This window comes from Dermacentor silvarum, chromosome 1, assembly GCF_013339745.2.
Source record: "Dermacentor silvarum isolate Dsil-2018 chromosome 1, BIME_Dsil_1.4, whole genome shotgun sequence".
In the NCBI taxonomy this organism is placed as follows: Eukaryota; Metazoa; Arthropoda; class Arachnida; order Ixodida; family Ixodidae; genus Dermacentor; species Dermacentor silvarum.
Window position 1 is genome coordinate 391402245 of NC_051154.1, and position 26073 is coordinate 391428317.

Genomic DNA, 26073 nt, shown 5'->3' on the forward strand with positions numbered 1-26073 from the left:
CAACGCAACAAGCCACACCATAGTGTATACAGGAGACTATGGCCACACCTTGAAAAACACGTGAATCCGAAGTTGTCTTCACAGTGACGCAAAGGGCGAGTCGCTTGGGTAAACGCGCCTTTTTGCAGCAATCCGAAACTTTAGCTCTTTAGTGCTCACGGTGGCTCAGTGGAATGCTGTTTCATTCTGTTCATGCTGTTTCACTTGAATGACGCCGGCACCCGCTCATCGGCTACTGTGCGAAACGTAAGATCACGCATCGCCTTGGTGTGGTCGTGCTACGATCATCAGCTCCCACCAGAAGCTGCAGAGATGATGGAAAATGACAGTGTGAAATCAGAGCACAACTACAGCAAAAAATTCAGCAGCATTGATTCTAACAGGTTGATTTCTCTTCAATCGGTGGAAGGGAGTGCTGACGCCGTAAAATATGCAACGAATAGCGAAGAACCTAGCTCTGGTCCATCGTCCGAGGGGCCGTGTTATAACGCAAAGATGGAGATTGATGAGGACCCCGCTCCACTAGCATGCTCTTGAAGCGACATCGTTCCTGCCGACATCGAATGCGTGGAAGACGTCGGATCGTCGACATCGGCAATGAAGGTATTCCGCTGCAACGTATCAGACGCAGCGGCAGCAGAGCAGTGGTTACAAAAATATAGCGCCCAGACTAACACGTCTTGGATTGTGCAAAATGCAAACAAGAAATGCACAAGGTAAGTGTTATTTCAGCACCGTAGCGATGGATGCACGTTGTCACTTAATACAGTCGGCTTCCGTTAATTCGACCGTGACAAGAGCGACGGAAATTATCTAATTATTCGGCGAATGGAATTAAGGCGCAGAAAAAACTGCAAAACACACTGCTGACTCATTTGAGAGTATTTCCAAGATACTAACACGGCCTCAATCAAGCACGTGTCTGCTTTGTATGTGTGCAAAGTAGAAAACTAACACAGAAATGCATACACAAAGTATAACTCTTACACTCCTGACTTTTTAGCAAGAAAAATGACCAAAGGTCTCTTGCGCAATTGCGGTCAGTTTCTTAATGACAACTTCGCCGCAACCCAGCCGTGTTATGCGCCAAATATGCGCTAAAGCATACAAGTGCCGCGAACACAGTTCTAGGTTAAATGTTCTTCGGAGAAAAAAAAAGCGTATACATCGGGTAAAAAGTAATCAGATATTATCGAGCTGCCGTTGGTGCTTTGACATATTTTTAGGACAGGCCGAAAGGCCAATTTTAGGATCGAAATAACGAAAGCTTGGGCCCATAGAAATGCATAGGCGCCGGCCCGGATCGAATTAACCGGAGTCGAAATAACTAAGTCTACTGAACTACGTGTTCTTGCCTCAACCTCTATCATCTCGTTCACAAGGGTCGTTGATGCAGTTAATTTTTGTTACGGCCGAGTAAAACTTGACATGAAGTGATTTTACATTGCATTCTTTGCAGCTGCGATTTTTGTACATGCGAACTTTGCGATGCCGTTTCACACGTACCGATCGCGGCAGCCGTGATTATCTCATTTGCGTGCACCTAGTGGAAGACAATTATTCTTGGCGTCAGACTGCGAGCGGATTTTCAAACCTTTCGTGGAAGTCCGACCTCTGAGCTTTCTCTTATAATAAATTTTTCTCTCTATCCTAGAAGTGCTTTTAGGTGGTAACAGCTGCTGCTCAATTCTTCGCTTATTGCCGTCTATGATCTCTGATATCGGCAGAAGTCATTGGCTGTTGAACACATGTTTCCATTTGTTTGAAAAACACGACTCATGTACTATTTCGGCATTTGGAACACGCGAACAGTATTTTTAGGGCTGAATAGTATGCAGCTTTATATTAATTTACATTAGATTTGGCCACCTGTTTAAAAAATGTAAACAGTTCTTTGCATCCGTTACAATTATTCGTTTGTCTAAATGCCTAACCAGTGTAGTGCGCAGGGCCCACCAGATTTTTACTGACAAATTAAAACAGTGCTTCTGTGGCTCAACAGAGATGGCCACTCCTAATGTTGATGCCTCTGGACAATTTTTTAAAAAAGTTTTTCACTGGCCTTCCCCGGGAGCGCCTTCCCCTAGCCCCAGCAACAAGGAAACACTTAGCTTCACAGAGAAACCAGAGCCTAGCATCATGCTATTTTGAGTAACCGCACTCTTGAGAGCAAAATGTTCGCACATTCCAACAAAGCCCTGCTAACCACTGTGCACATTGAGCGACTTTTCAGTGCTGTTGCAGATATCTTCCTATTTTTAGAAAACGAAGGAAGATTACTGAAGCAAATTCTCAAAAGCAATTCTTAGGGCAAATAAACAATATACCGGGTGTTTTAACTGGACTGTAGCTGAGTTGAAAAGCTTGTAAATGAGAACAAAGGAAATGTTTTCGAGATATCAACACCAGTTTCGAGATATCAATTCCCAAACTTTACAGAGAAATGCACTGGTGTTCCAGTTACTTTCTTTAAAAAATGTCGCTGTATGCATTGAAGCATAAAAGTAACTGGAACGCCAATGCATTTCTCTGCTAGCGACATTTTTTTTAAGAAAGTAACTGGAACACCAGCGCATTTCTCTGCTAAGTTCGGGAATTGATATCTCGAAACTGGTGTCATCCTGAGAATTTGTTCCAAGTGGATCCACCTTGCAAGCTCCACGGCTAGAATTTGTAGAGTGGAATATGGGCCATAAGGTAATTAGTTTAATACTTAATTAGTTTTTTTGTTAATTAGTCGATTATACATTTCAATCTCTTGTGCAAGTAATATCCGCCTCTTCAGAGTAAACCAGCTCGCGGACTAGAATTGTGCTATCTACCACAGGCAACCTTCAAAAATCTTGAAAAATGTTTGCTGAAACACCCTGTATAAAGGGCTGCAGAGGACCACTATGAAGCTAGGTCAACGCATTCTATTTACCATTTTCGTGCAATGATAATAGAAGTAGGGAGGAAAGTGTTGGTAATGTAATCAATTACTTTGTAGTAACTGCTCAATTGCTTTCGTGGGACAGTAACTGTTAACTAGTCAAATACATTTTTGAAAGAAGTAATTGTAATCAGTTACTTTCTTCCTGTAATGGTCACAAGTCTTAAAAATTATGTGCTGTACGGTATGGTAATGCGGTTTGTTCCTTCAATGAGCACTGCAGTCCTACAGGCATCTGCTGATGTGCTTTTTGTTTAATGACTCATTGTCATAGTGCACCAGATACAGTCACATTTCCTTTGTTCTCATTTACAAGCTTTCCAAATCAACTACAGTTTAATTGATAATGGCATTACGTGTATCAAATAATGCAAATAAGCCTTTTGTCGTCAAACAGATTACATTGAGTTTTTATACTTCCCACTGCTCAAAAATTTCAAATATTTGATATTCAAAGCCAGTTTATTTATTCGTATTCAATTTAAAATTTCCTTATTCGCACACCCCTAGAGAAAAGCCTTAGATATGCTGCCAAAAGTTGCAGTGAGAATTTCCCTCCCATCTTTTGTAATACAAATGCACAACACAATTTACCAATTTCAGCTATAAAACTATTTATTTATTTATTTATAAGTACTGCGATCTTAAGCAAGATCTTAGCAGCGTGGTACATGAAGAATTTTACATACAAAAGAAAATAAGTACAAAAATTGGGAACTGCACTCAGAAGTTTCTTCACAACTATGACAGAAAAGGATAAAGTGTGGTTTTATTGCAAATGGAGTTCCACTGCCATGAAACCACGCTTAAAATTTTCAGACGAAGCTGCCGTGAAAGAGAAAGCCGAAAAAGTGCAAACAGGACATGCAAAACAAAATTTGTTCTGGAGATTTGAACTGCATGAAAATTTTCTTGGGTTGCTTCTATAGATACATGAAGGTTGCTCAAGGTGACTACGATAATTTTATGCACAAATAAACTGCTGATGTCATTATTATGCACTTATTATAATATAACAAAACTATCACACTATCACACATAGCAAAGTAATTGACAGTTACCGTAAATATTGTTATGCTGTGTCTAACAGAAAAGAATGTTATACATTAACTTCTTTCACTTATTAAAAGAAAGGAAGCAGTCATGAAAAAAAACACTAACAAACTTGGCAGCAAAACACTAATTTCATTGGGATGCTAAGTTTCTGCTCACCAAACCATCTGTATGAAATAGTTACGTGGCGTATGATAGCTGTCTTTTTTTTCTGGATGAATAAGCAAAGCATCTGTGTGCAGTTATGGTGCCGACGATGAAAAATACTGGTGCGTATTCTGGGAGGAAAAAGCTGCAATAACAGCAGCAATAATGTTTAGAGTTCGCAATATGTATAAGCAGGACACTTTACATGTTATTTCTAAAATTTATTTAATTCAGTTACTTCTTCATTGCAGGATGGTCTTTCACAAAACATGGGCATGCCAGCACAGCGAAATAAACAAGACTGCATCAAAGCGCAACCAGGTGTGTCAGGCTAAAGTGGACATAAAAATAAAGAAGCTGAACAAGGACACACGAAAGAAGGACCCATTTCTGTGTAGGCCAGTTCCACTTCCAGCCATAGTGAGGTTGACAATGCCGCACAGTCACGCCACTAAATCTGCCGAAGCACTACGAATGCTGCGAGCAAGTCCAGAGACAAAGGCCACATTTCAGAAATATTTTGAAGCTGGCTTAGCCCCTTCAGCAGCCATACGACACCATGAAAGCCTACTTTCAGCAAGGCCTGATGGGCCAATGCTACTTGCCAATGGGAGCGTAAACCCAATTCAAAGCGCTGTGTACCGCTGGCACCAAGAGTGGAGAGTTAATCAGTTTGGGCCACCTGGAAATCCTTCTGCAACACTGCAAGAGAAGGCATCACACTATGAAAGCCAAGGTGAGCTGTTGAATATAGGATTTAACATACAGTCATGTCTCATTAATATGGACGCCTCCGTTCCCTGGTAAAATTGTTCATAATGTGAGTCGTCCATAACGAATCAAGGTCAAAAACGCAAAGATTACGGAATAATCGTTCCAAAAAAGAAACAGCCCTTCTTTTCTCAGTCTTCAAAAAGCGGTCGAATCTTGCCTGGAAGCTTTCAAATATCTTTCCCGTTATTCGTGATTTCTTGTTACAACTGTAGGAGCATTACATGTTCGGGTCAAATGTCTTTCCAAAACACCGTGGTCGCTCCACCTTCGCCACAACAATGGGCCTCCACTTGTGAGTGCTGCTCGCGTTGCCCAAGAATCCTACCGTGATTGTCTCTTTGCTGCGCTTGTTTCCAGCCACAGGTTTAGATGCCAGGGTTGAAGATAGGCCCAATCTTAGAATAAGCCAGTGTCACTGAAGTTGTAAAATATCATCGGGAGAATACTGAGCAAGAAATTCCGCGAGATGTTTCCGACCACTTGCAACGGCGGCTGCATCCACGCTTCCACTCTCCATGAATACGGTGGCTTGAAATTCCATGCGTTGGCTTAGACTTGCTGAGCAGCCCTTTGGCCATGAATGCCTGCATGAATGCCTTAGGTCATGAATGCCTGCATAAAGACGTAAAGTGGACCCATGTCCATAATAACCAGACAAGAATGCCTATATTTGCCTGTTTCATCCCCAAAATAGCCATCCGTAGTCCGGAATGTGGTTTCTATATTAAATATTAACAGGGCAGGATTGGATGGTGAGAGACCTATCGCCAAAAATTTCTGCCATATTGCGGGGTGCCCATATTAACGAGACATGACTTGCGCAAGCCACCCAAGTGTTCTTGCGATGTCTACTTTTTACTATCAATTACATAGCCTATCACAAAAAAATGCAAAGTTAAGCCAGCCACAACAATGGCTGGCTGGCCCTATTTTATGATAAGATATACTTCCACACATTGTTGGAAATAAACTCAATTCCATATTAATAATGCATCTAGGGGCACGTCCCACCTTTACATGTGCACAGATTTTGATGTACTACTGCTCAATATTTATTTGCCTGCTAATAATTGTGGTACTAGTGCTTTTACTATCAGAGCAAGCAATGCTGCACAATTAAAGGGCCCCCGATAGGTTTTGGTATTGCACACAAGTGCAGCTTATAGATCGTGCGGCGATGATTGTGTCTGCAAAGTATTGAACGGCTGTGAGGCATGAAAGTGAAAATTTCAAGCAGAAGGCAACGCACCGCATTTTTCATGTGAGCTGTACTTCGAGTGAGAGCCAAGGCCACATGCACAGATTCCTCCATATGAGACCCACTACCTGCAAAGTAACCAATTATAGCATGTGATCTCATGGCATTCGATCTCGGTAAATCATTCAATGCAAAACACACAATACCACAACTGGGAGCACAGCAAAAAGAGGAGGCGGATTCGCAATGTAAATGTAATGCGATCCACTGGATCCAGTATGGGAGAAGACGGGGAAGGAATACTGCTTGCGAACGTTAGCTTAGGCAAAGGGAGAGAGTGTCTGTTTACAGCAACACTGACCTCCTGCCAGTATGGTAACAGGAAGTTTAATTTCTGCCTGCTGGAATGATGAACCAGTATAAAAATGTCGGCAGAACATTTCCTAGACACCATTTTACAATTTCCAGTGTATAACTGAAATTTGCAATGGGGCCTACTGAGGGGCCCCTTAAGCAAAGATTATGGAAGAACAAGCATTGGTGAACTGCTTAACTTTATTTTATTTTTTTCCCGTGTAAGCAAAACACTCAAATGAAATTTTTTGGCTTATGATGTGGACCTGCCTTAGCATGAGTCACTTATACAACTGCAATGCTACATTTTTCAGCACGATAAGCCACACATCAATATTTCTGCAAGTTGGAGACGCTAAAAATAAACACTAAAACAGCTTAGACTGAGAAAGCACTCTTAAAAAATATATTTTCATTAATTTTACAATAGGCTGAAAATTAGGAGAGAAAGTAAAGGTGAAAGTTACTTTATGAATTTCGCACTGAAACATCTACATCAGCCGATACATCAACGTGGCACCATAGATTTCAAGGTCTTTTGCTGTAATTGGGATTCGGGGGCTCAGTAAAAGTATGCAAAATTTGCCAAGTTCTATCTTTAGCTCCTTCAGAATTTAATGTACTAATTTTTATTGATGAACAATTAACTAAGCACTAAGAGGTGCCATCTAAATCTATGACGCCATGATGAGCTAGTGCTGAAAATTTAGGATGGCGTTGCCACTCATCTTTCGTTTCTGCGGCTTCTCATTTACCAAATTACTTCTCATGGCAAGAGCGGCTTTTCTGGTATTGTAGAAGGGTAATTTACTAAAACAGGTGAAATAACTTTTCTCTTTAGTGTGCTTTTAAATTATTTGCCTCCTCACAGTATGCATTAATCTAAAGCTATTTTTTCCTCATAAATCATGCTGCTTGTCAGTTACACTCAATACAAAAACGTTTTATTAAAATGCTGCAATAATTTCCGATTTTCTGCTGAGGTACCTGTTAAAAAGAACTTTTACTTATTTTTATGGTAACCTTGACTCAATTTAATGGATGTGTTTACATACTCCAGTACTGGTTGAGTTCTAAAAACATGAATTATTTCAACCGCTGACTACTTGCACTCAATGAGGATAGCACATTTTGTGAAATATAACTGGCTGAACACCACTCTCATTTTGCTGTTGTGAGATTACTTTTTATCACTGAAGAGCTTAAATCTACAGCTAACTTAGACATACAGACAGAGCTAGAGCAAGAGTGCAAAAATGAAAAGAGCATTCTTAAAAGCAGATTCTTTATTCTTACTGTATAAGTAATTTCCCATAAGAGAGACATAAGCACTCAAGACAAGAGCCACTCAATACTTCAGAATCTAGTAACATTTGTGTATGACAAAAACAGCAACAAGTATCAGTTTCAAACAGATGTGGCGGCTCAGTGGCTATGGGCATTCTGCTGCTAAGTACAAGGTGATTAGTTTTATTCCTAGCCATGTTGGCTATAACCTGATTGGCTTAGAACACAAAAGGATCATGGCTTTGCTTTTATGAAATGCACGTTAGAGAATCCCAGGCACTCAAAATTAATAGACCTGATGTACAGTTTCCCCTGCAGACCAATGTCCAGCTACTGAACGGTGAAACATCAATAATAACTTTAGAGCAACAATAATAATTTAGTGGCTATTTCCAACTGGTAACAAATATGAAGACAATTTTTTTATTTTACTTCAATTGAACAGCTTGCCCTGCAGCTTAAATCTATATTAGCATGTTAATTAACATCACTTTGCGATTTCGACTGCTGCTTATTCTGCGTAGCATATGTTCCTCCTCTCTTCAGAATTAACACTCAACAATCTCTACATACAGGGGTTATTGTCAGCACAAGTACAGCGGATGACAACTGGGCAGTAGTCATTGTCACACCGATTATGCAACGTGCCCAGCTCCTGGAGTCAGCATGCGAGTTGATCTTTGTCGACTCAACCGCCTCCTGCGATGAAACTGCCAGCACTGCGACGGTGCTGCTTACAGCCACAAAGGCTGGCGCTGTGCCCATTGCAGCACTTATACATAGCTCCCAAAGTCGTGAGGGATACAGCCTGGCATTCAAGCTGCTGAAACAAAGATGCCCATCATGCTTCGGCGGCAAAGAGGTATGGTTATTTGTTCACTGATGTTGGTGTTTGTTATATAAAAAACTTAAGTGCAAGTATGGCAAAGCTAGCCTGTTCTTACTCACAGTGTACCAGACTAAAAAGGCAATGTTATTGTTGTTAGCAGCTGCATTTGCCAGGTCTTTTGTGTTGAAAGCAAGTTCAAAGCATGATGGCAGCACTCAAGAATGGGCCAAAAAGTGGGACTCATTCGTGGGATGCTTCATATTACGCTTAGCCTGCAAAACTGAAATTAAAAAGTAAGAATTTTCACCACTCAGTGCAAATGCGCCTGACTCCTATGGTGACCCCAATAGCGACCCTTCTAGTGGTAGCATGTCTTGGCAGAACTTAGGGGACAGTGAACACATTGACCACATGTCATGACTCATCGAAAACACCTATTTTTGCCCTGTCCTAGGAATATTTTCAAGCAATAACAGGAGCTTGCCAATGTCTGATTACAGTATTTACCCAATTCTAGCCTGCACTTTTTTTTAGATTCGGGGCTATGTCACTCCATCCATCCATACGCCGTGCGGCGTCCACACCCCTACTGCTCATGCGCATCCTCCTCCCCCTCCTTGTCTCATCTCTCCTCTCAGCATTCCTCCTCTCCGACGCATCCTCCTCTCCTTGTCTCATCTCCTCTCCTCTCGGCATTCCTCCTCTCCTCTCGGCATTCCTCCTCTCCGACGCTCCTCTCTTTTCCGGATTGTGCAACGAATGACAACACCTGCGGCTCCGCGTGCGATAATGCGAAGCAGCTTAGGTTAGAGGCCTGACAGTAGGCGCTGCATACTCCGCTGGGGGGCGCGACTGTAGCTCGCGGTATAATGACACGCACGCGCGCTCCGCCCATTCTCCTCCCGCAACACACGGTAAATATAACGGTAGCTACGTACCTCAACCTAATGGAAACGACGAACTGAAAACTAATGCGAACTTGAGTCGACCCCATGGCTGCTTCGCATACTACTCAGGGTTCCCCTACGGGAAGATGGTGTAATTTTTTCCTTCCTATTGTCTTTCTCAAGAAAAACCAAAAACCGCGTTTGCGGCGTTTGTGTGCTTTGAAGCACAACACAGCTGTACTACGGCAAAGCCGATTTAAGGAAACTGACAGGCACTGTGCAACATGTATTTAGCCCTTGCATTTTTTTTCTAAAAATTCAGGTACCAATAGGTTTCTATTTGAAAAGCTTTATTGTTAATCCCTACGATAGTTTTCTATTTTGAACCCATAAAATAGTGGATGCACATTCGATTTGAGGATGTGTTAGAATCAATGCAAATACTGCCAAATGAAGCAGTCTTGAAGTCTTTTCTGCATCTTGTTTAGTTTGACTCACTAGATAACTCGATCAATTTCATCAGCCCCATCAGGGTCGAATTAACAGAAGTCGACTGTATTAGCACAAGCAAGTGGCACTACCCTCACCTAGGAGCATGCTGTAGACCTTTCAGTGCAAGCAAAGAGCACAACACTACAACATAACAATGGCTTGAGTATGTATACATGCATTGTGAGAAGGGAGACAATCTGCAGTGATTGGATGATGCATGAAAGCTGCTCGTGCGTGAAAAGTTAGAATTAAGACACAAACATACATGCCGCATGAGGGCAAATCAGTCAGTGTTAAGATCTTGATTACCACAGACTTCCTTGAAGCAGATTTTGCAGCAGCATTCTCAGGTTGCAACTGACTACAATAAGTGCTCATGTCTCTTTAGTTGAAAGAAAAAATTACTCCATCTCCCGCTAAAGGGAACCATGTGTGGATGCAAAGCAGCGGGGAGATGGTTAGCTTGAGCGGGAGATGGTTTCGTCCCGAGCGCTCATCGCGGCGCTGCACAGGAGAGAGAATTTGGCGCGCACGCTCCGTTATTTTCATACCGCGTAACTACCGTGGCGCCCCCAGCGGAGTATGCAGCTGTCGCACCACCTGTCGTGCGCGCCGCTCCGGATTCCTAGAGGAGAGAGAGGGGGAGGGGACGCGCATGCTCTGTGGGGGTGTGGCACGCGAGCGCCGCTCCATACAGAATTCCTAGAGGAGAGAAGGGGGGAGCGTAGGAGAGGGGGAGGGGACGCCCATGCGCTGTGGGGGTGTGGGACGCCGCGGGAGGGATGGACAGAGCCGCTGACAGGAAATGCTTTGCATTTAAAAAAATTGTCATCCATCGGAATCTAGCATGAAGCTACAAAGGAAACTGGTACGGGTTTCTTAGAAAGAACACTTCACAGTTGAGAAAAAATTCGTCCTGGTCCGGGATTCGAACTCGCCTTCCCAGGACGGTCGGTTTACCATATAAGCTAACTGGGAGGCTAGCAGACTGCAGTGCGAAGGTGAATTAGTTGACAACTCGAAGCAAAAGAACACAGAATATGGCAAATCAGTTCTGTAGAATCCCGCAAGGTCCATGGAGGAAGTATCATGAAAGGGAGAAATTGTCATCCACCGTAATCTAGCCCGAAGCTACATAGGAAACCCATACGGGTTTCTCAGAAAGAAAAAAAAAACTGTTAGCCCTTCCACTGGAGTGGAGATGGAAGACCAGCGAAGCTGTACTATGGTGGGAATTATGTATTTCCAATTATGACTATTAAGATGTGATGGTGTAATTGATTATTTGAACTATTAAAGAGTGAGAAATATATATGATCCGGTGGTTATTTATTTAGTGATCACAGGTACCATGACCTTATGGTCGCTACGGTACACCGCCATAGGGTGTATGGCAAAGGTTGGCGCGTTCTCCATAAACACGTCACCAATGCCGCACGCATTCAGTGCGAATGCGGGCAAAACGCTACTGCTGTCGACAACAGTTCTGTGCATTGCGAAGCATCAATTGTGATAGCAAATTAGTAGCAAGCTATACGGAGTAAGGATACTACTTTTATCGGCTGTATAAACTTAGACACATTCGCTTACTAACTGAATTAATAAGGATGGTGTCAGCGTGCACATGCAAACATGAATAGATCACACTCGATGACTGCACACAACCGCTGTCAAAACGCTGGCATGAGCAAGCGCGCCAGCAGCAGCAAGCGAAAGTTCATGTGGTCTATCGCTTCAATGGAAACTGAGCGGCGAAAGCACAGCGCATACAAAGGTAGAAGCCGTGTTGCAGATCGCTTTCAAGATACGGTGCGCGCGACTGTGCGTCACCGCGCTAAGTACAAATACGCAGTTAAGTGCTCACAGAGCAAAAGTTGTACTCCCTCCCTCCCGCGCTGCCTTCCCGCTTTCCTCCTTTCGTGTGGGTAATTGAGTCCCCACACGAGCCCCCACCCTTGCGCCCAGTCGCAAGATACGCATTTGGTGCCGCAGCTAAATGTCGCCTACCTTCACTCCCTCCCGTCCCCCCACAGCCTTTCGCACGATGGAAGAAGTCGCGTTTTCTCTCCGCTGCGCGTTCACTCCCCGTGAAAGCGCGCGTCCCTTGCCACTTTCACTCGCACATACAGCATACAGCCAATGAGTTTTTCTACATGCGGACGCTGTAAAATCCCGCAACAGGAAAAATTTTTCCTCAACTGCGAAGCTTCCTTTCTGAGAAATCTGTACAGGTTTCCTTTGTAGCTTCATGCGAGATTCGGGTGGATGACAATTGTTTTCCCTTTCGTGACACTTCCTCCACCTTGCGGGATTCCACAGAACTGATTTGCCATAGTCTCTTTAGTTACTTCTACAACGATTGCATAAATTCCATCTTGGGAAAATATGAATCGGACTGATAACTAGTGCAACATCCTAGAATTGCAAAGCATTTCGTATGGATGCTTTCCTTTCTAATGGGCTTACAAGCACGGGCAGCTTAGAGCTTAGACAGTTTCGGAAATTACAGTATGCGATAACCACAGAATAAGAAACAGGAGCGCCGAATCCGCCGCCACGCAACGCATTCGCTCGGGACAAACCGTGTAACGCTGAATTAGTCATCACGTAGCGACATCTGTCGAGGCCCGTGGAAAACACTCAACAGCTTGCTTCCATGTGCGCATGCGCCGAGTGGCGGAGGCCAGTGGCGACGGCAGCGCGGAACCGGCAGGGCGGCACGCGTAGAGCTTGTCTGCTGTCTTATCTTACTTCGTGGCTCTAACCTAATAACGCTTCTCTCACATGCAGGCACCATCAGCTTTCATGACTGATAATTCCCGCCCAGAGAAGGATGCTCTGCATGAAAGTTGGCCTTCTGCTCGCCAGCTGCTCTGTCACTTTCACGTGCTGCAAGCTGAGTGGAGATGGATTACAGCTGCACGAAATAATGTAGCAAGGGATGACAGACGTCTACTGATCACAGCATTTCAAAAGGTAATGCAAAGTTTCAGTGAGTATCTGCAAAAGTTCCAAGATGTGTTTTGCAATGCAAATTATGACTTAAGGCAACATATTCTACCTCCAAGGCAAATATTATGAATCGGGACACCTAAGTCTTTTCATCTAGTTTTTCTGTCAGCTTGTGTTGTGTGTATCTGTTCATGCTGAAGTCCAAATTAAATTCTCCAACCACTAAGCTTTTATGTTATGGATACTTTTCAACAAGCAGTCTGCAGCTAGAACCATATGGCACCATCAGTCTGCTGAGTGCCTGTGTTCAAGAGTGGCTTTGTGCAAGACCAAAATGTGTGGCAGGCAGCGAAGTGCTGAACCATAGGCTGACAGTACAGTGCGTTTGTAATATAAGCATGGCAAGTTGAAAAAACTGGCAGGTTTGCTTCAAAGGCAAAGCACTGACAGTGATGTGCAACAACTCCCGAAATTGTGTTCAAAAGATATGCAGCAACATATTGGCACGACGCAGCATGCAAGGCAACTCATGTTGGGTAAAATGAATCGTGCCCTAGCAGCTACGATACATCTCTTGCACGAGGGAAATTTTTAGGGTGTGCTATTTCACTAGCCGAGGCAAGCATCTGGTTTAATGGTCAGAGCATTGGGCTTCTGTGCTATAGGTCCTTTGCACAATACTGCCCCAGGAGAATTTAAATGTGCTTGTTTATTTTATTTAAATATATACATATATATAGTTATATATACCTGGAACATCATGGCAATGGTGAAAATTCGCTTGGAGTGTTAATATAGCTGTTTTATGTTATCTATTTGAGAAGTACTGCCAGCAAAGAGAATGATCTTTTTATGTTAGAAAAAAAGAATATCACGTGCAAAATACAACAATGGAATAGAGAACAATCATGGTATATACCCAAGGAAAAACCAAAGGAAGAGCAATACTACTACATGAAACATGGTAAACAACACACATTTTAAAAAGAACTAGGTCGTCTTTCACCAGCCACGATGCAAATAACTGATAATAGCTCATTACAAAACAGTGACAAAGACAGGCAGGCATCAGAAGAACAAATTGCAATAAAACAAAATTAGAATGAGCACCATCTCAAATTATGCAAATATTGATGGCTTATCAGGCGCTATATAATTTGTATGCAAACCAAACGGGCATTTCCTGCATCAAGACGGCACCCTATTAATGCACTGGATGGCCAAATGTGAGAACTGATCTACTACTAGTGTGGCTTGGAAAAAAAAAGCTCATATACAGGGTGTTTCAGCGAACACTTTCAAAAATTCTTAAAGGTTGCCTGTGGCAGATAGCCCAATTGTACTTAATGAGCTGGTCTACTCGAAGAGGCGGACATTACTCACCCAAAAAATTGAAATGCATAATTAACAAACATTTACTAATTCAGTTTTGAACTAATTACCTGGTGGCCCATACTGCAATTTACAAATTGTAGCCGTGGAGTTCGCAAGGTGATCACTTGGAACGAATTCTCGGGATGACACTAGTTTCAAGATATTAATTGCCGAGTTTTACGGAGAAATGCATTGGTGTTCCAGTTAGGTTCTTAACAAAATGTCGCTTTTTGCATTGAAGCACACACTTACTGGAAGGCCAATGCATTTCTCTGCAAAGTTCGGGAATTAATATCTCGAAACTGATGTCATCCTGAGAATTCGTTCCAAGTGGATCGCCTTGCGAACTCCACAGCTACAATTTGTAAATAACCACCTTATTAAGTAGAATTGGGCTATCTGCCATAGGCAACCTTAAATTTTGAAAGTGTTTGCTGAAACACCCTGTATATGGATTGCAGTGCATCATGAGACGTTAATTGTATATTAAGATGCAGAAATGGGTGGGTGGCTTTAAGATACCCCATTGCTGGTTTCAGTAACTTTGACAAGCATATTTAATACAATTCAGCACATGACACTTCCATTAACATACTTATGTCAAGTAAGGGAAGAATACATGCATATTACTCAAGACTTCTCCACAGCTACAGAAATGTTACAGTAAAATAATATCACTAGTAGTGAGTACATATTCGAATAGATTCCTGTTCGAGATTACCCCAGTGGTGAATACATTTGTAATCGTTCGTGACATCCTCAATGATCACCAAAATTACCTACAGGTAGCTATGGAGGATTATGAAGTATAACAGCACAAACAGATAGAAAACAAAGGTGAAGAAGGTTCCAGGCCAAGCACTGATTTGCAACATATTCTGATGCAGCCCTGCGATACGTGTATACACATACTAACAAAACATCCTCCTTTCACAGAAGCAATTACATCTGAATGACAAACTGACTTACATCACGTAACAGTGTAATCCAGATAGGCGAGCACTTTTTTGGGAGGAGATACTGAAGCCTAGCAAATGCACACCACACCTTTGCGTGAAATGTGTAATGGTAGGTGATAGGTGAAGCAGCTAATGTTCTGCAGTGAAGCAGCTAGTGTTGCTGAATAATATGTTACATATTAGTACAATGTTAACACAACATGAAGGAAAAGTACGTACTGGGAAACTTCTCCCTTTAAGCCAGTTAATTGCCATCGAAGTCGTAGTTTGACTGAGCTTTAGTTGTCTAACGATTATGCGCCGATGCTGTGAGCTGTCATGTACATTGCTTGGTTATGAAAGTTGCGAAAAACTGAAAGTTATGCTTGAAACAACTCTACATGTACAGTCATGGACAGTTGAAATACAAATAAGCTAGGGCTAGCTTGGGCACGTTTTTTTGTTTTTAATTTCAGCAATATATGTAATATCATGATTATGGTTTCTACGCCTATTGGGGGCTTATACCATCTTTGGTAACCGTTTATATAGCGCAAGACATGGGTAATTGGAGGTCGCAGGGAGAGGCCTTCGTCCTTCAGTGGACATGAATATAGGCTGGTGATGATGATGATGAAATAGCGGCGTGAAATCGCGCTCTCGAGTTAGTACTTGCGAAAGGTGTTCTGCTTTATGATTTCTTGTTTTGGTTTCATTTGTGCATGACTGTAAAAGTGCTCCCAACTGTATGTTTGTATGTCATCATATATGAGAATTACTGAAACTTACAGCTTTGTTGGTTAGCCACAATGTCGGTGATAACAGGCACATGAAATTCAGAACTGTTCTGGGCCTAGTAACGTTCAGCGATGCAAAGTACACTCGCTCAAAGTGTTACTAAATTTCATTGTCTGCTCATCTGAGTGATTTAGCAGTGTCTAAATGTAATACACTAATTCATCATCATCATCAGCCTACATTTATGCCCACTGCAGGACGAAGGCCTCTCCCTGTGATCCCCAATTACCCCTTTCTTGCGCTAGCCGATTTCAACTTGCGCCTGCAAATTTCCTAACTTCATCATCCCACCTAGTTTTCTGCCGTCCTCGACTGCAATTCCCTTCTCTTTGTATCCATTCTGTAACTCTAATGGTCCCCCGGTTATCCATCCTACGCATTACGCTAATTAAGAACCTTTAATTCCCTGAATTTGCAAAATATAGAGGCATGCTGTAAAATTAAGGAATGGATCTATGGTACTTCAAGTGGCATGTAGTACCACATGTGTAATGTACCATCCTCTGTCAGGTGAAGTAATGTTATGAAATACTTTAATATTGGGCCCTTTCTTTTTGGGGTGTCAAGTTTTTTTTTTTTAATTAGGGGAGGGTGTAAAAATCTGGTGTTATCTTCAAGAGGAAAAAACGCGATAAATCAGGTTTTTGCTGTGTGGCAGCCGTTCCTGGTAACTCTTACGAATTATTAACACACACAATAGTCACTTTTTGGACACAAACGTACTTAAACAATACCAATGAGAGCTGAATGGGTCTACTGTATTGTGAACGTTCCGGTGCACAATTTTTACAATGAAGTGATCTGTATAACAAAGCATTTTCAAAGTGCTAAGCGTATTGTTATAAAGGGTTTCACTGTATTACTAATAGAATATATCTTGACCACTTGCTTACACAAAGTGGGCAACATCCATTTGTATTGTAACACCTGCATTTATTACTATCCTTTACGAAAGGGCAAACTTGGGGGGGGATTGGGTTTAACCTGATTAAGATAATGTGCTCAGGGTGAAAAAAATTCTGAATTATCCAGTTTTACAAAAAATCAAAAACAAAGGAGCCTACCTATAATAAACAGTAGGCACCTTGCTAATTTTACAAGATTTAAAATTTTTAACATTATTATAGACACACTTCCTGCCAAAATTGTGAATACTGTGTAAGTGCTAGCCTGTATATAGAGAAAAAGCTTTGTCTTACGTTAATGCAGCTATAGCACTTATGCACAGCTAAGAAAGTAGAATGGTGATGACAAGGTTTATTAGGTGTAACTGATTCAGTATTTGTTTCATTTTTAGATCCTTTATGCAAGGGATGACGCAGCACTTGAGACAGCTCTGACAGACCTTCGCACCCTGGGTCATGGGCCTTACATTCAGCGGGTGCTGTCACTCCTTCAATGCCAACAAGAATGGGTAATGCTGTACCGGACAGGACTTTTGACAAGAGGACAGAATACGAATAATTACTCTGAAGCATCTATCCGTATTCTGAAAGACATTATTCTGTCACGAACGAAGGCATATAATGCAGTTGCTCTGACTGAATACATCATCTTAGAGTGGGAGACGTATTTTAAGATGCGGCTCCAACGTCATGCATACCAAAGGGAGCCTTTACACCGCATTCGCTTTGACCACCTGCTGGAGAGGTCGGCCAATCACCCAGCAAGCGTGGTTGTCCAGCATGGACAAGGGATGTACAGTGTGCCCAGCAGTTCAATGAGCATGATGTACGAGGTGAACACTCACCTGGGGCTATGCAGCTGCCGCGCAGGTCACCAGGGAGCTTTTTGCAAGCACCAGGCAATAGTCCAGAATGAGTTTGGTGGATTGTTTCCCAACAGTCCTCTGCTGACCCCTCACGACTGCCAGCAGTTGGCGCAGCTGGCCCTTGGAACGAACTGCCTTCCGGTGGAATTCTTTCTACCCATGGGTGCTGCACCGCAAGATGATGATCTTCCTGTTCCTTGCAAAGTGCAAGCATCTACCATCTCTGAAATGTCCGGTCAGGAGGGTGCAGGATGTGCGCTAGGACCAGAAGTGTCAGAAGGAACAATTCTGGACCTGCATCAGCAGCCTCAGGTACATAATTTTATTGCTCTGTCATAAATTAAGATCACGTTTATGGATAATGTCTTAAAGTTAAAGGTGTTTTATTTGCTCTTGTTTACCGCCTACCACATGTGCGGGGCCCTGAATTACTTTTTAAACATAGTAAAAAAATGTTGCTGATCTGTTATGAGGCTGCTGTCAACATGCGAGCAAACTGTTATTGCACTGCATGCAGCAGGGGATTTACAATCTTGTGTCAAAAACCAGTGAACAGTCGCTTGCTCTCGCATCTGCAATGTTGTCATGCGGCGTCATCGAAAGTAGTTGGTCCACCAATGCTATTGGCAGATTTCACGATTGCAAGAACATTATCAGTAATACATAATGGTGAATTTTCAGTTTAATAAATTAAAAATATACGTCTGCATATATTCATCACTTCATGACGAAGTGAAGTGAAGGTTGTGAGAGACGGTATCACCTGAGCCAACAGGCCCCACCGCATTCAGCCAACAGGGTGACTCCACCCCCACAACCCAACCGACAAGAAAGAAAAATCATTTTATCTTTGCACTGTTAAGTTTCAAGTGCATTAGTGGAGACAAGAGAAAGAAAGCCTCATGTCAATGCAATTCCTCCACCTATAGCCGACGGATTCAACAAATTTTTGCAACATGAGATTTGTGGGACAAGATATTTTAATAGTGAGGCCTTTCTACGATTAGTTAAAAAATGTTACAAAGGTATTTCAGGGTTTCAGGTTTCTTTAATTATTGCCAGACACACACTAGGTTTCTGTGCCACCCTCATGTTACGAGAATAATTAAGCAACGGGCAAACTCTGCCACTGTTGCAGCACTTTGTACACATTCTTGTAATGAATCAAGTTCCCAGGCATCTGGTAAAATTCTCATATCTTCATCTTACTCAAGCCTAAGTACACTTTGACACATGAAAACTCGTTTCAATAAAAGATGAGTCACATCTGAAAATATTACTTTTTTTCAAATTGCCTTATGTTCAAAATAACAAGTATTCCAAAACGAGAAGGGAACCGAGGGGTCCGATTTTTATTAATCATATCAGAAGATATCATATACCAACCCTGGGAGTGTTAGCCAGCACCACCACTCGCATACCTAGGGGCGCATGTGGAACATCCTTTTTGCCGCAGACGTCACGAGCACGTGATCTTTTGGGCGATGGCTCGAATGCGGCAACATCGATGCCTTCAGGTAGCATATGTGGGTTTATTGAACAGTTGCCATCACCCAAAAAGATCACGTGCTCGTGACGCCTGCGGCAAAAAGGATGTTCCACATGCGCCCCTAGGTTTGTGAGTGGTGGCGCTGGCTAACACTCCCAGGGTTAGTTCTAGTTGTAAAACATAAATACCCCAGAAAGCCATGGAAAAGTAAGGAAGGCAAAACGTGTGCATATCAGCATACAACTGAATGTACCAAGAGCAAAGCAGCATTAAGACCAAGTACAAGGAGCAAAATAACAAGTATCCATCACCCAAAAAGATCACGTGCTCGTGACGCCTGCGGAAAAAAGGATGTTCCACATGCGCCCCTAGGTTTGTGAGCCACGCTGGCTAACACTCCTAGGGTTAGTTCTAGTTGTAAAACATAAATACCCCAGAAAGCGCATGGGAAAACGGCTCCGCAGTAGCTCTCAATGGTGAGAGCATCGCACGCGTAATGCGAAGACGTGGGTTCGTTCCCCACCTGCGGACAGTTGTTTTTTCATCCGTTTTCATTTCCATTAATTTATCATTTCTTTAATTCAATTAATAAGTACAAGTAATTTCCCCTATGTTATTCTTGGTGTCATTGTTTGTTGGCTTCTGATAAGTATTTCGAAAATTACTTGTTGCTGAGCTAGTTGGTTCATTTTGTGCTGATAAATATAGATGACTGCTAAACAAAGAACCAAGGTTGAAATGAGTGAGCAGGAGAAACACTAATTTAACCGGTGTCTTCCTCAGTCCTCAGCTTCATTCAACATTCATCTTTATCAGCACTGTATAACAGGTATTCACATAAGCTGTTAACGGTTCTATTACTGTCTGTTAACAAAGTAATAAATATAAAGCTGGTGTTTATTTAACACCTCTTGCAGGACCTCGAGCCCAAATACAGGGCACTTGAGGAGGAGCTGCGACGACTGCACAGACTGTCAGAAGGTGATGCATCCTATCCTGCCCTCTTGGATGCCACTGTAGGTGAACTAAGAAAAATCACCACAAGCAGTGCTGGTCGTACCGCATTGCTTGCACTCAAGACTGCCTGTATGGCAAGCAGAAGGCGCGGCAGGAAAATAAAAGTGCAACCCACAAGCCTGGCTAGGCGCCGACCTGGCCTGACTAGAGGTGCTGGACGAATAGCACCTGGACGGCCAACCAATGGAAAAATAAGGAAAGCAAAACGTGTGCATATGCTGAGTCACACCATACAACTGAATGTACCAGGAGCAAAATAACAAGTATCCAGCCTTCTTTGCTGTGAAGAGCCCCTCACTGAAGCTTCAGACATGCACTGCAGCAGATTTGGCCATATTGGATTTCCAGATTAATTTCAGCAACTTCATTTAATTTGTAATGTTCACACAAAGCAATGTACTGATGCAGACAAAAGTAACTGGAACACGGGAGGTGTGGCTGAACTGCATCTCTAGAAGCCTGAAGAGGAAGCAAGCAACTGGATTACACTTGACCACAGGCCGGCAATTATGAAAATTTAATCCTAATGCCCCCCTCTAGCAGTCTTGAGGCCGCCAGAGGGCATTCTTTAAAAAAAATTAAATTATGGGGTTTTACGTGCCAAAACCAGGATCTGATTATGAGGCACGCCGTAGTGGGGGACTCCGGAAATTTTGACCACCTGGGGTTCTTTAACGTGCATCTAAATCTAAGGGCATTCTTATATACATGGTGAGGGGTGTGAAATACAAGCTATGACAAAGTGATGACATGTGATGATGCGGTGGGCTTGAACAGCGGAGTTTGTTTGCACCTGTTGGCGCTGGAAAACTCGACCTCAGCTTCGATGAGCGTGATTAAGTGCTTAAGCGCTCCTTTTTCTATTGCAAGTGCTTCCCATACTTCTCGCTCTGTTTTCATCTTTGCTGTGCCAATGACTTTGGTGCTATCTAGTTGCAGAGAGCATTTGCACTCTTTACAGTGCACAGCCAAGTTGCAACTTGGCTGCACACTGTAAAAAGTGCAATCTTTTCCGCATGCACCATAAGCGAGTGGAGCTCCATGTGAAGTGACAACTTTGCATCAGATACTGCAACCAATTTCAAACATGCTTCAAGTTCAGCATTTCTAAAATAGATGCATATTCACTGTTTTTCATTTTGCTTTTGTTAGAGCACGCATTCAAAGAGGGTCCTGCAACTATCTATTTATTCTAGGTTATTATTTGGTATTTTTTCGCAGTAACCACAATATTGTGCAAAGGTAAATCGCACATTACATTCTGAACTAATCATCATAGCGAAACTCTTTCGTCACATTCAGACTACAAAGCAGACAAATTCACAGCATCAAGGCGATGCCATCAATGCTGCTCAACAAGCTTTCCCTGGTGCGTTGCAGGGCCCCTCAAACAATCTTGGTAATTTAACAACTACTAGTCGCAGAGTTGTTTGTTATATTTTACTGTTACTGCTACCTTATGAAGTGGTATTTTGTACAAGTGCACATCTTATTAAAATGTTATGTATTAGGTGTTGTGTTCATACCTACTGAGAAACTTGTTAGAAAATACGCATGTCGTGCTCTTTCAGCATTAAGCTGCCACGTGTTTTCAATTCCTTTTGTTACTTATTAAATGTACTTCCGATCTGGATTACACCTTGTATAACATTTGCTTCTATTTTTGTATTTATTATGTATAAAATCTCACCTGTTTGGTCTGATGTTTGAAGTACATTGTAAATAAATAAAATAGAGCTCTCCAGCTTTTACTTTTTCTATAGGGCTGGATCCAATTCCATGGGGCGACTGCTGAACTGCACTTTCACAGCTGGGTACATGCATAAGTAAAGGTTTTCTTTTTCGCCTTTCACACAGTGAACATGGCCTAACTTTATGGCATCCCTTACCGCATGGTGCATCATAAATTATAAGCATCAACAACTAGTTCTAGCATAACAGAATCAAAAAGAAAATCCTACATATTCACCCAGAATCTATGCCCTATCTAGCTAAGAAATTAATAGTGACTTTAGCACTGGAGATAATGTTAGTTATTTTTGCTTTAAATGTGTACACTGGCAGCTCGTCACAGCAAAAAATTATACAGACATTTCCTCAATTTCTAGACTTGAAATTGGCACACAAGAAATGCAGAAATGTTTATGTACTCGTTATTAACCTTCTGCAATGTTTCAATCAAGAAATACAATTGAGTGGTTCTGTGAGGCAAGCGGTAATTGCACGATCTATCATGATACAGCAAGCAGTTATGGGTTCTTTTGTGGAGGACAGCAAAGATATGTTTCCCCGTGAAAGAAGAAATCTGGTGGTGGTTATTGTTTGCATCAGGTATACTTTTAATTCGAACCATTATTGGTGCAGAATAGGTAAGAAAATGAAAATGTCAGCAATGTTTACGTTGAAGATAGCTTGGGGCCTGCCATGTATTTCTAGAAGCTAAGAGAAGCAACAAACAACCCTCCAAATAAAAGTAAGAAGGTTATTGCTGGGCTTACGGCAAAGTCGAAAAGCAAAAGTGAATGTAAAACCAAGGTTTTTAAACTACCTGTGTCCATTCTTTCTGAGTGCAAGTTTTACCATGGGCAAGAGGTCTATAAATGGTCTGTGATGGTCTACAAATACATTACAGACATTAAGGGCGGATGGCATCATTAAATTTAGTGAAACTTTGTTAGTGACTGGAGATGGTGAGAAATACAGTCCACCTCTTGAAGCAATGTGTCGAGGTTTTTCAATGGTTTTGATAATTTTGAAAGTTTTCTGCAATTAAAATGTCTATTTTCCATGGTCAAAAATACACAGTAACTACATGTGTACTATATATGAGTCATTTTTTCTTTTCATTACCATAAAATAATAGGCAACATTTTTTGCTCATAAAAACTGAATCGCAAGCATGGTTCCTGGTTCATGTCGCCTTAACCCATTTGCATAACTAATGCATAATTGCAGGAGAGCGGCATAAATCTATCTTACACAGAAAAATCGATGGTGCTCCTGGCGCTGCTCGGAAGCAAAAAATAAAATTTTTGTAGAAGCATTGTAAAAATTTTTGTAAAAATACATTGTAGAAGCACACCTAGAACGCAATAAGTCATTTCTATGGCACCTTTCCCAACTGAAACTAGCGTAATCAAATATGCGACCGCTTATAATTAACTAAGAAATAATTCGTCACGAACAAAACGATGTAAGGTTCTGAGGGACGGTATCACCTGAGCCAACAGGCCCCACCGCATTCGGCCAACAGGGCGACTCCACCCCCACAACCCAACCGACTAACACCGTGCGACGAAGTTCACAAAGCGAGCTTCACTGAGTGTGTGCACAACTTTCCTATCCTCCGACTCGCGCAGAACCTTACCCTGCGTCGTGTGCTGTTCATATCGCAAGTAGATACGACAAAAATAATACATTGTATAGAAGCACACCTAGAACGCAATAAGTCATTTCTATGGCACCTTTCTCAACTGACAAACTAGCGTAATCAAATGCGACCGCTTATAATTAACTAAGAAATACTTCGTCACGAACAAAACGAAGTAAGGTTTTGAGGGACGGTACCACCTGAGCCAACAGGCCCCACCGCATTAGGCCAACAGGGTGACTCCGCCCCCACAACCCAACCGACTAACACCGTGCGACGAAGTTAACGAAGCGAGCTTCACTGAGCGTGTGCACGACTTTCCTATCCTGCGACTCGCGCAGAAACGCTATGAATTTGCACCACGTAGGCGAAATCGGCATGGCGGCGTAGAGCTTTTACAACCGTCTGCGGTCATGAAACTCACTTCAATGCTTCGTAAACGAAAGATGCGCTATTACCACCACGCCTAGTCGTAAACTTAAAACGTTTCACTCACCACTTTGCGATTATCGGGTGTTCATATGCCCCCATCGCGACAGAGAAAACACGTTTCACGACTGTAGAGCACGGCAGCGCAACAAATGCAGCAGAGGCGCGTCTTCATCGCGGCTGTGTTTCAAGTTGTGCAGCCGTGCAGCCAGCGTAGCTAGGGGCGAATGGACCTAGCGGCGTATCCGGCGTGGTACCTAGGCAAAGGCGATCCTTAGGGAGCAAAAGTGCCCAGATCCGAGGCGCCGCCGTGTTTCAAGTTCTCCCGAGCGGCGGCGCCACAGTCGAGGGCCCAGCTGCCCTGGAAAATGAATTACGCGTCCACGTTACCGGCACGGTAACTCGCCGCACGCCGTTTGCCATTCGCGGGCCTCCGTTCGACGGCGGTTTTTTGCTCGCGAACGGCGAGATTTCCTTGCCGTAGAGAGGATAAGACTGGGGCCCATTTGTAGGGCAGCCTCACCGCCGCAGCTCGCACGACAGCGCCGATATTGTCGCTATAGGCCTTCTCCGGGTCACTTCAAAGCTGAAGCGGAGGCCGCTTGGGAATGAATCGCCGACGCTCACAAGCCGCAATATTTTATTACCGTTGTTGCCGCTCTTCGCAATAATTGTACACAAAGAAGAAAATACGCTGATATTAGCGGCGCCGTCGGCTGCGATGCGAGCACAACCGAGCCGGTGGTCTGCCGTCGGTGGCCGTGTACTGCAGCTGAGCTCGACAACTATCGGAGCTCTGGTACGTGTTTAACGTTTGAGATCTTCACATCTCGTGGGGGTGCGGGGGCAAACCTCAACACTTAAAGATGCCTAGCACGTCATTGGAGCAGTGGGAGGTACAGCTGACCGGCAATACCCTGGCGGGAAGAAGCTCTCATCCAGCAAATACGTCGAGCAGCCATGGCCAGTAGAGTCCTGGAATGAGGACACCACCCACTAGTCCTCAATATCAACGACCTACACGATCCAAATAAATGTTTTCTCTCTCTCTCTATCCAACGTTTGACAGTGGATATCGTTTGTCATAAAATGTACAATTTACGCATCGCTGCCTCTAGCGGAAATCGTTTTGCTTGGAACAGAAACTGCAGCAGATGTTTGCGTCGCTGGTGGTGGAGGCGCGCAGCTTCGCTGTCGTCGATTGACCCGTCAGTCCTGCGGTGGGCGGTGCACCAGCCTAACTGCCGTCTTCTTTGGTCACGTCTCGCGCGGCACATAGGCTACCGCACTGGAGGCGGGTTCGCTCGCCGTCGGTATGTTTGCCGCTAGCGTGGACGTGAATTAACGGGAAGTGGACAGTGTCTTGAGGAGCGCGTTGGCGATGACGTCGGACTCACGGTTAGAAAGCACAAATGAAACCCGAACGCTCTAGAAATACTCAATATGAGTGTTATTAATTATTCAATAAAGTATTTTTGCCATTTGATATGTGCGAACTGCACATAGTTTGAAACATGTAAACACACACACAAAACGGCAGCCATATCGAGCGGCGCAAACGTTGCCACAGTTTCGCTCCTCAACAACTTAAAACTAAACATATATGTGTGGCAGTGTATAAACAAATTTTTTAATGTATAAACAAACCTAAAAGAAATTATAGCGCTTTTAATGTTGCTTAACTTTTGGTGACACGAAAACGAAAATAAAGATCCGCAGCGCTACACAATTTTGCGAGAAACGCCTGAACCACTCAACGGTCTTTGAAAAGTGCCGTGCCGTCTGGGGATCTTGCAACGTCCAGTACACGTTCAGGCTTTCAACTCCCAAGGCATTTAGCCGGAGGCTCTTCTTGAGAGCGGGCCTGGCGGCGTCTCCGGCGGCGACATCGACGTATGCCTGAAAGACACGGTGCCACTTAACCCAAGTTATGAAAGGAATCCCCGGCGTTTAGAAAAAAAAAACTCTCTCCTTGTGCTAAG

General features: G+C 43.0%; 1 protein-coding gene and 1 long non-coding RNA gene across 2 annotated transcripts in view; one reads left to right on the plus strand and one right to left on the minus strand.

The window, feature by feature from the left end:
- Positions 1-26073, plus strand: part of LOC119446365 (isocitrate dehydrogenase [NADP] cytoplasmic-like) — a 342750-nt gene that overhangs the window by 298477 nt on the left and 18200 nt on the right. The window lies entirely within an intron of this gene.
- On the minus strand, positions 6147-24145 carry LOC125942479 (uncharacterized). Its single transcript, XR_007465140.1, has 3 exons — positions 17766-24145; positions 12738-12870; positions 6147-6232 (listed from the first exon to the last, which is right to left on the minus strand). It is a non-coding gene; the product is annotated as an uncharacterized LOC125942479 (long non-coding RNA).